The sequence below is a fragment of the Urocitellus parryii genome, chromosome 6, assembly GCF_045843805.1.
Source record: "Urocitellus parryii isolate mUroPar1 chromosome 6, mUroPar1.hap1, whole genome shotgun sequence".
Classification (NCBI taxonomy): domain Eukaryota; kingdom Metazoa; phylum Chordata; class Mammalia; order Rodentia; family Sciuridae; genus Urocitellus; species Urocitellus parryii.
Window position 1 is genome coordinate 179043536 of NC_135536.1, and position 11163 is coordinate 179054698.

The window sequence follows — 11163 nt, forward strand, 5'->3', positions numbered from 1 at the left end:
CCCTTTGTCTAGTGCAATGAACTTCTATTCCTCCCCCACCCTCCCATCCCCCCACTTCTGCTGTGTGTTAGCATCTGCATATCAGAGCAAACATTAGGCTTTTGGGTTTCGGGAGTTGGCTTATTTCACTTAGCATGATAGTCTCCAGTTCCATTCATTTACTGGCAAATGCCATCATTGCAGTTTTCTTTATAGCTGAGTAATATTTCACTGTGTATATATACCACATATTCTTTATCCATTCATCTGTTGAGGGCCACCTAGGTTGGTTCCATAGCTTAGTTGTTGTGAATTGAGCTGCTTCATACATTGATGTGGCTACATAACTGTAATATGCTAGCAACATATTTGATCCTAAAGATAAGTCCAAGACCAAGATGCCAGCAGACTCAGAGACTGGTGAGGGCCTTCTGGTTCATAGACAGTGCCTTTTGACTGAGTCCCCACACAGTGGAAGAGGTGAGCTAGCTCTCTGATCTCTTCTCTCTTACGTACTGGGGATTGAACCTAGAGGAGCTTTAACACTGAGCTACATTGCACCACCCCCTTTTATTTTTATTTTTTATTTTGAGACAGGATCTCATTAAGTTTCTTATGGCCTCACTCATTTGCTGAGACTGGCCTCAAAATTGTGATCCTCTTGTTTCTTCTGGCCTCATTCATTTGCTGAGACTGGCCTCAAAATTGTGATCCTCTTGACTCCCAAGTTTCTGGGATTACAGGTATGTGCCATTGCACCTAGCTGATCTCTCTCTCTCTCTCTCTCTCTCTCTCTCTCTCTCTCTCTCTCATTGTTGATGGATCTTTCTTTTATTTGCTTATTTATATGTGGTGCTGAGGATTGAACCCAGTGCCTCACACTTATGAGGCAAGCACTCTACCACTGAGCTACAACTCCAGCCCCCTGCTGCCTCTTTTTTAAGGGAACTAATTCCATTCATGAGTGCTGAGCCCTTGTGAGTCAATCATCTTTAAAAGGCACCATCTCCAAAAACCATCACACTGGTGTCACAGGTGTCAACATGAATGGGGGGGACACAGACATTTTGCCATAGCCCTTGCTTTCTTGGTGGCTGACTCTTCTTGTGTAGTGCAAAGAGTGAAACCATTTGCAGGAGGAGGACAGTTCTCCGGGTGGACTTGAACCAACTCAGTGCTCCTTCTCTTCTTCCTTGTAGTTCTCAAGAACGGGAGTGTCCAGGGGATGAACATCCTGAGATGGGGAGGAACTGGCTGGAACAACTGGGCTCTGTCCCAGCCCCTAAAGAAACAGGATTCCCTGCAACACGAAAGCCCAGAGTGTCATGTCGCCCCTGAGGTGTAGAAGCCAAGGAGGGCTGCTTTCTGGGGTCCCTCAGCTGTGGTACTGTTGAGGGCCACAGCCGAGTTGGGATGACGCATGGCATTTTGCCAGAAGGGAGTGGTTGAGAGGTGACACCAGCGAACCATTGAGATGATGATGGTTATGTTAAGCTGTGTATTCAACTGTATACAGACCTTTACTGTCCAGCAATAGGGCGGCTCTTGCTGCCTCGGGGGCCCGCTACTTTGGAGTTCCCCTTGAGTTCTTGCAGGATTTGGAGGGAGTTGGCACGGAGCCCAGTGGAGAGGAGAGAGAGTTCCCGGGAAGTGTGCGTGGAGTGCTGGTGGAGTCCGGGCAATAAAGTTTCCCGTTTGAACATACAAGTGCTTTGTGGCTGCTCAGTTATTTGTGCCCAGCCAGACTGCGGCAATTGGTGGCCCTTGCGGGGGATGCCTGAAGCTTGGGGGTAAGTGAAATTGCTCACCCCTGAGGAAGAGAGAATGGGTGACCATTTCAAAAAACAATGTGTTCTTGTTTTGAATTATTTTGTTTTTGTTTCAAGCTGCCTGTCTCTAGAACTTTCTCAGGCAAACTGGGGAAAATGGTTGGCTCAAGGTTTGAAGATAGAGATAGAAATAGACCACGAATACACATTTCAAGAAAATAGGAAAATTGCTGCAATGCATTTTTGTTCCGTTTTGGTTTCATTCTGTTTCGGTTTTATTTTGTGTTATCTTGTTGGGTTGCGTTATCTTTATAGTAGATCAGAAATTAGTAAAAAACAAACTGAAAGAGTGTTAAGTAAATTGTTAGAGGTTCAGACTATGGTAGAAGACATTTTAGATCAAGTAAAAGAGAAGGTCTCTCGAGCTAGTCAGAGGAAGAAAATTTAAAGGAAAAGGGGCCAGCAGGGGAAAAGTTACAACAGGAGACTGCTACTAACACCTTTCTATCACCAGAGGGCGTAAGTGTCCAACCAACAGCTCCACCTATGGAGACAACATATGCTGGGGGGCCCCCAACCCCCACAGTTGATAGATGGGATCCTGAGACAGGACCTCAAAGATTAGCATGCCCTGTATTTGAGCAGGCACGAGGGCAGCGAATTCACTGTGCTCTAGATTTCAAAACAGTGAAGCAGCTAAAGGAGGCTGCAACAACCTATGGTCCTCAAGCACCCTTCACTGTAAACATGGTCAAATCCATTATCAACTTGGACATGACGCCAGCAGATTGGACTAGTATGTGTAAAGCTGTGCTAAATGGAGGACAATATCTGTTATGGAAGGTTGCCAATCAGGAATTTTGCACGGCGACAGCTAGGCGAAATGCAGCAGCCGGTTATCCTCAGAGAAATCTAGATATGTTGTTAGGAAAGGGACCTTATGAGGATCAGCAGCAACAAATTGAATATGATCCTGCCATATATTCACAAATTGCTACAGATAGGGTTAGGGCATGGAAGACATTACAAGGACATGGAGATTTACAAGGTCAATTATCTAAGGTTATACAAGGAGCTAATGAACCTTATGCTGAATTTTTAGATAGGTTTATTCAAACAGCTACTAGAGTTTTTGGGGATACAGAACAAGCAATGCCATTAATTAAACAGTTAGCCTATGCACAAGCCAATAAGTGGTGCAAATAGGCCATTAGACCATGGAAGCATGAAGATTTAAACACATATATTAAATTATGTAGAGACATTAATGAACAGGGGCAAGTCTTGGCAGCTGCAGTACAACAGGTTTTAGATGCCAGGCCGAAAACATGCTACAAGTGTGAACAAACAGGACATTTTAAAAGGAGTTGCCCCATAGGAGGAGGGTTTAACAAAACTAGGTATCAAAGGAGTAGAATACCAGGTATTTGCCCATGATGCCGTAGAGGGAGACATTGGGCTAATGAATGCTGTTCTCAAACCACCATAGAGGATACTCCGTTATCAAAAAACAGACAAGGACCAGGTGTTTACCCACAATATCATGGAGAAAGGCATCGGGCTCCATTGCAAAAAATGGACAGGGGGGCCCAATACTCCGGGGCCCACAACCACAAATATATGGGGCACTGGAGGAACCCAGCAACCCCATCAGGGTAGTGCTCAGGACACATTATCTATTAGATCCCTCATCAGACAAACCAGAGGGAGCACAGGGTTGGACATCTGAGCCTCCGCCAGAGCAGTACTAACTCCAGAGATGGGAATTCAAATCATTCCCACAGGGATAAAAGGACCTCTTCCCCAAGGAACAGTAGGCTTATTATTAGGATGCAGTTCTTCTACTCTAAAAGGACTTATGATAAGTCCTGGGGTAATTGATCCTGATTATGAAGGTGAAATAAAAATTATAGCCAGTTCTCCAAAGGGTAAATCAGTAATTTCACCAGGAGATAGAATAGCACAGTTACTAATAATACCCAGCCTGCATGATAAATTTTCCAGTCGTACTATAGAAAGAAGTTCCAGGGGATTAGGCTCCACAGGTGTAGACTGGGCTATGCTGTCTTTAAATTTAGATTCTCGCCCCATGCTAAAACTAAATATTCAAGGACATGAATTTAATGGGCTACTGGACACAGGTGCAGACCTTGGCATCATCTCTCGTCAAGAGTGGCCAAAACATTGGCCATTACAACAAGCCACTCAAACGCTTCGAGGCCTAGGAGTGGCGACTAATCCCCATAGAAGTGCAATGGTATTAGATTGGAAGGATCCTGAAGGATGTGAATATGTATTGGATCATCTTCCTATAAATTTATGGGGATGAGATGTCCTAGATCAATTAGGTTTGACATTAACAAATAACATCAATCCAAATGTGCCCACTATTATGGCTTGACAAGGTTTTAGGAAAGGAAAAAGATTAGGAGAACAAGAACAAGGTATAGCAGCACCAATACAAATAGATCAAGGAATGGACAGACATGGGTTGGATTTTCAGGAGGGGTCACTGAGACAATAAAAATTGCTTGGAAATCAGAAAGACCAGTATGGGTTCCTCAGTGGCCCCTGACTAAAGAAAAGATACAAGCAGCCCATGACCTTGTCAAACAACAATTAGCGGAGGGACATATACAACCTTCCATATCTCCCCATAATACTCCCATTTTATCATTAAAAAGAAATCTGGTAAGTGGAGATTATTGCAAGATTTAAGAGCCATTAATAACGAGATGGTTATTATGGGACCTGCTCAATCGGGGATTCCCCAATTGTCTGCTTTGCCAAAAACCTGGTATGTTTTAGCTATAGATATTAAAGATTGTTTTTTTTTCAATTCCAATTCATCCTGAAGATAGTCCACGTTTTGCATTTACTATCCCTGCACTGAATCATGAAGGTCCTGATTAGAGATATGAATGGAAAGTACTCCCTCAAGGGATGGCCTACAGCCCAACTATGTGTCAAATTTATGTTAACAAAGTAATCCAGCCACTTAGAAATCAAAATCCTGAACTACAAATATTTCACTATATGGATGATGTATTATTAGCGCACAAAGATAAAAACACATTGCTAGAATGTTATGCCACACTTCCAAACTTATTAAAAAATTATAATCTAGAGATAGCAATAGATAAAGTACAATTAAATCTTCCAATTAATTATTTAGGAGTTCTATTATCCTCAACCATGGTCCATCCACCAAAAATTCAAATACGAGAAGATCAACTCAAATCACTTAACGACTTTCAAAAGTTACTAGGAGACATAAATTGGATAAGGCCTTATCTAGGCATACCAACAGGAGAGTTGGGACCTTTATTTGATATCCTAAAAGGTCCATCAGATCCAAATTCACCCCACATGTTAACGCCTGAAGCAAGAAAGACATTAAAAATCATTGAAACATATATAGAAAATATGCATTTGGATAGAATTGATATAAGTTTCCCTTTAATATTTATTGTACTACCAACAAAAAATATTACTATAGAAGTATTTTGGCAAGAAGGTCCATTATTGTGGATACATTTATCTTATTCTCCTAACACTATTCTTACTAGGTATCCTGAGGCTGTAGGACAATTGATACTCAAAGGAATAAATGCAGCAAAGGGAGTGTTTGGAATTTCTCCCAATAAAATTATTACTCCATATACTATGGATCAAATTGATGAGTTAGCTAATGAGTTAAATACTTGTGCAATAATCATGTGCAAATCTAATGTTTCATTTGATAACCACTTACCATCCAATCCTTTGTTGTCTTTTTGGTCTTCGCAACCTGTAGTTTTTCCAAAAATGACAAGAAAAACACCTATCATGAATGCTCCAAATATATTCACTGATGGGTCAAATAATGGTACAGCAGCAGTAGTTACCCTGATCAAACTTTTACATTTTTAGTACCCAAACAATCAGCTCAAAAGGTAGAGCTTAATGCAGTATTACAAGCTTTTGTGATGTTTAAAGATTCTGTATTTATTTTCTGATAGTCAGTATATAGTTAATGCTATAGTATCCCTTGAAGATGCTGGTAGGATTTCTCCTTCCTCTACTGTTTTCTCTTTGCTTTCCACTATACAAATTATAATCTCGGACAGAAAAGATCCATTCTTTATAGGACATATCAGGGCACATACAGGATTGCCTGAAGCCCTTAGTTTGGGCAATGATTTAGCGATAAAACTACACACGACATACATATTTTCTCTATACTAGAAGAAGCTACAAATTTTCATAAAAGGTTCCATGTCAATGCTAATACTTTACAAAAGTGTTTTAAAATAACTAAGGAACAAGCTAGACAAATAATAAAACAATGTCAAAATTGTGTGACCTTTTTACCACAAGTTAATCTTGGAGTCAATCCTAGAGGACTGATACCTAACCATATTTGGCAGATGGACATCACACACTTGCCAGAATTTGGAAAATTAAAATATTTGCATGTTACAGTTGATACTTCTTCTGGATTTTTGATGGGCTCCCTTCATGCCGGAGAAAAACACTAAAGATATTATAGCTCATTGCTTACAAAATTTTGCCACTGTGGGCGTTCCAAAACAGTTAAAAACAGATAATGCCCCTGGTTAAACTTCTACCTCCTTTAAACAATTTTTCTCGTCATTTGGCATTACTCATAAAACAGGAATCCCATACAATCCACAGGGACAAAGCATAGTTGAAAGAGCTCATCAAACTATTAAAATGTACTTATTAAAGCAAAAAGAGGGAATTGGGAAGGGGTATATATCCCCCAAAAATAAACTTAAAATAACCCTTTTTACTCTAAACTTTGGATTCATCAGAGCTTAGTGCTTCGGAAAGGCATATGTGTCCAAAAAATGTACATAAGCCCAAGGTACTTTGGAAGGATATTCTAACAGGACAATGGAAAGGTCCTGACCTAGTGATTGTCTGGAGTTGGGGGTCTGTTTGTGTGTTTCCACAGGGAGAACAGCAGCTGATTTGGATTCCAGAGAGACTAACTAAAGCGATTTCTACAGACCAAAAAGAAGATGATTTGGCTCAATCCATAACAGCTGATATCCTTACATCTGTGACAGTGGTTCTCCCACACCTGGAGGCTAATGAATAATGAACACCATTAAAGCCTATTTCAAATGTAAAAAACCTTGAGGCTTGTTTGTGGGAATACCTTCAGACCCATATGCAAGTTACAGGAAAAAGGATGGGATATCCAAAGAAGAGTCAAACCCAGGTGGTAACCAGGATGCATTTTTTTTCAATATGTATTTTATGATTGCCTTTTCCCACATCATGAAGTTCTATTTTATTTTTTGAGCTCATACAGACCTAGGTTAATGTTTTTCTGATCAGTTCTATTTTTTGACTGTGGAGTTTTTAAACATTGCAATGGAGATTTCACCTGTGAAAAACTACAAGGCCTTTACTATTATGATATGTATTGTATTATGTGTGCACACTTGTGTTTTGTGTTGTATGTCTGTATGTGCGTATGTCCATATATCATATATGAGGAGTGCTCATGAAAAAATGGATCCAAATTTTTTTTATTCACGTGATTTAAATGGTTTAATTTAAATTGGGTAAACAGCTGTTGAGGATTGTTTTAAAATGTGAACAAAAAAGGAGGTTAAAAGATCTATTTATTTACTTTCACCTTTCCTTTTCATTATATCTAATTCTATTCAGGATACTAAATTGTTTAGAAAATTGCTTTCTTTTAGTGCCTGCTGGAATGTTACATAATTTTTTTTTAGCCATCATTGCCAGAATTCCTATCTTTATCCCAGTGCCAGTGAAGACAAAGATAAAACCAAACTACAGCTTCTTCGATAGCTATCACAACAAACTGTATAAACTGGTGCATCAATGAATAATGTAACTCAACAAGTGATGCTCAATCAAGGAGTCGATTTACTTTGGGAGGTAATGGACATATTAATGGATTCCTCTGCTTTGAACTGCTTGCAGAACTTGCCTGGACTATGTATCACTTGTATGCATTGTGAACTATTTGATGGTGCAGAGAATTGTGGTAGTGCTGGGGTATCTTTGCTGATGGTGTCATCGGTGGTACAATTTTTCCAAAAAGAGCTGTCATTTGGCTTGGTGTCGTGGCATTTTGCATCCTCCTCCCTTCTGCTAGCAAAGGCCAAATTTGGGGGCCAACAGAGGTGAGGCAAAGAACCTCACCCCCCACTGGTATTTGGGGGCCAACAGAGGTGAGGCAAAGAACCTCTCCCCCACTGGTATTTGGGGGACAACAGAGGTGAGGCAAAGAACCTCACCCCCCACTGGTACCAAGGCCTATCCACAGGTGTGGCTGTATGCTGAACCAGTAGTCAATGGTAAGATCCAATTGCAATGGTACCAACCTAAGACAGGAGGCTGATGCCTTGAGGTCAGCTCATCGGATGACGGGTAAGGACCATATGTACTATTGGACAACCTAAGACAGGCACGGTCCCTAAGCAACAAGCTTGTTATTTAATTAAACAGAAGGGGGGAGATGTTGAGGGCCACAGCCGAGTGGGGATGACGCATGGCATTTTGCCAGAAGGCAGTGGTTGAGAGGTGACACCAGCGGGCCATTGAGATGATGATGGTTATATTAAGCCGTGTATTCAATTGTATATAGAACTTTGCTGTCCGGCAATAGGGCGGCTCTTGCTGCCTCAGGTGCCCACTACTTTGGAGTTCCCCGTTGAGTTCTCACGGGGTTTGGAGGGAGTTGGCGCGGAGCCCGGTGGAGAGGAGAGAGAGTTCCCAGGAAGTGTGCGTGGAGTGCTGGTGGAGTTTGGGCAATAAAGTTTCCTGTTTGAACATACAAGTGCTTTGTGGCAGCTCGGTTATTTATGCCCAGCCAGACTGCGGCATGGTACAAATAGAACCCACACAATGGAGACTCCATCTGCCTCCGGTGGCTTTCCTGAGCCTTGAGGGCTACTGTCCTGCATCCTGGGCTTCTGCTCCTCCTCACTGCCTGCCTGTGAGTAATGGAGGTTTCCCATAACTTCTGTGCCTGGATGCTCCATCTCACTGGGCCTGAGCAAGCAATAAAGTGTGGCCTAAGAACGGGGGGCCTGAAAAGGGGACCAGTGCCCAGGGAGCCTGCTCTGCAGTGGCCCTGCCTCTGGGAGAGGGTCACTACCCTTTGGAGCTTGATGCACTTGGCTGCCTTGTGACCACGGTCCCCTGATGGGCTCCAGCAAAGTTACAACACTGTAGATGAATTGTCTTTTTTGCATGACTGGGATGAGTGCCATGTTCTCTTACTTTCTACACTCCAAGCAGAAGTGGAATTCAATGTTCATAAATGTTTTAAGATCAGGTAATTTCATTTTGTTCCCATATTCTAACGACAAACGTCTGGAAGTCTCCAGATAATATCATCTTTACAATACCTCTGAAGAAAATGAGGTATGAAGTCTAAACTTACAAAACATGTGCAGAATCTGTATGCTGAAAATTACAAACTGTGGATGAATGAAATCCAAGGATACCCTCAATAAATGGAGGAATAGATGGAGGGGCACTGTGTTCACGGAAGTGTTCAGTGAAGGTGTCGATTCTCCCCAAATTGATCTAGATTTTTAGTGCAATCCCTATAAAAATCCCAGAAAGGTTTTTCATGTAGACATAGGCAAGCTGATTCTAAAATTTATAAAGGAAGTCACAAGCCCTAGAATAATAAAGCCCAGAAAAATAAAGTAGGAGGCATTACTGTACTTGATATTAAGGATTACTATGTAGCTACAGAAATTCAGACAGTGCGGTTCTGGCAGAGGGGCAGACACACAGAGGAATGGAATGGAGTACAGAAATCCAAAATAGACCTACACAAATATGCTCTATTGATTTTCTTTTTTGGTACCAGGGATTGAACCCAGGGGCACTTAACCACTAAGCCACACCCAGCCCTTTCCATTTTTTCATTTTGAGACAGGGTCTCACTGAGTCGCTTAGGGGCTTGCTAAGTTGCTGAGGCTGACTTTGAACTCTGAATCCTCCTGCCTCAGCCTCCCAGACTGTCAGGATTACAGGCATGCACCACCTTGCCCGGCTCAATTGATTTTGAACAAAGACACAAGAGCCATTCCATGGAGGAAAAGGAACCTTTCAACTAGAGTGACGGCACAACTGGACATCTGTAGGCAGAAAGTATGCAAAAAAAAAATCTCACATATGACCCCAAAATGAACTCAGAATGGACCACAGACCTAAATGTAAAATATTAAAAAAAAAAAACAGTTTGAAACTTTTAGTAAAAAATAATATGGAAACATGCTTCAGGGTCTACTGCTAGACAAAGAATTCTTAGGCTTGATATCTGAAGCAGGATCCAGAAAAGGGACAATTGAGCCCATCAATTTTTGACCTTATCGTGAATTTTACTCCATGCAAGATTGTTCGAAATGAATAAAGATGAGCTGTAGCCTGAGAGGACATGGTTGACAAGAGACTAACATCTAGAATATTCCAAGGACTCTCAAAACTCTAGAGTAAAAAAAAATGATTCAATTAGAAAATGGGCAAAAGTCATGAACAAACATTTCATTAAACAGGATCTAAAGAAGACTTCGAGGAAGAGGAGCTCCACACCATTAACCACAGGGAAAATGCAAATTAAAGCCACAAAGCTCCACACCTGTCACAACAATGTCTAAAAGGAAAGGTAGCAGCAGGTGCAGGTGAGGTGTGCGGGAACTGGGTCACTCCTGTGTTGCTGGAAGCCATTCTGGTACATGGTCGGTCAATTTCTTTAAAAACTAAGCCTGCCATTACCATGTAAGCCAACCCTTGTACGGTTGGGCATTTTCCCTAGAGAAATGGAAGTTGGTGTTCATGCAGACACCTGTCTATAGTAGCTTATTTATGATCCAGTGGGTTCACGGTTAGGTGAAAGGTGGTGCATCCACCCCGTGGGATACGACTTAGCTATACAGACAACTCACTATAAATACAAGCCGCAACTTGGATGAGTCTCCACAGGCGCATGCAGAATGAAGGAAAAAGCCAATTCTCAAAGGTTATTTGCAGTACGATCTTATTTATATCCCATTTTGAAGGGATGAAATTATGGCAATTGAGAACAGATCACTGCTTTCCAGAGGTAAGGAAGGGAGTGGGAGGGCAGAGCAGGGAGAGCCAATGGGTGTTTGAAGGATGATGCGGGAGGTCCCTGTGTTCTGTGTCCTGAGCATGGTGGACAAACTTTCGCCTTGCTGGTCCCTTCTCATTCTCTAGGATGTAGCTCAATGTCATCTCGGTTCCAAATCTTTCCCCCCTTGCAATAGCCAAGCTATTTTAATAGTTTCTTTTTGAAGGTGAGTGTGTACAGATCAAAGAGGTCAGTCACCGTGAAGAAGTATGTTACGTACAATGAGTGCAGGTGAAATCGGGAGAAACGTGGCCAGTG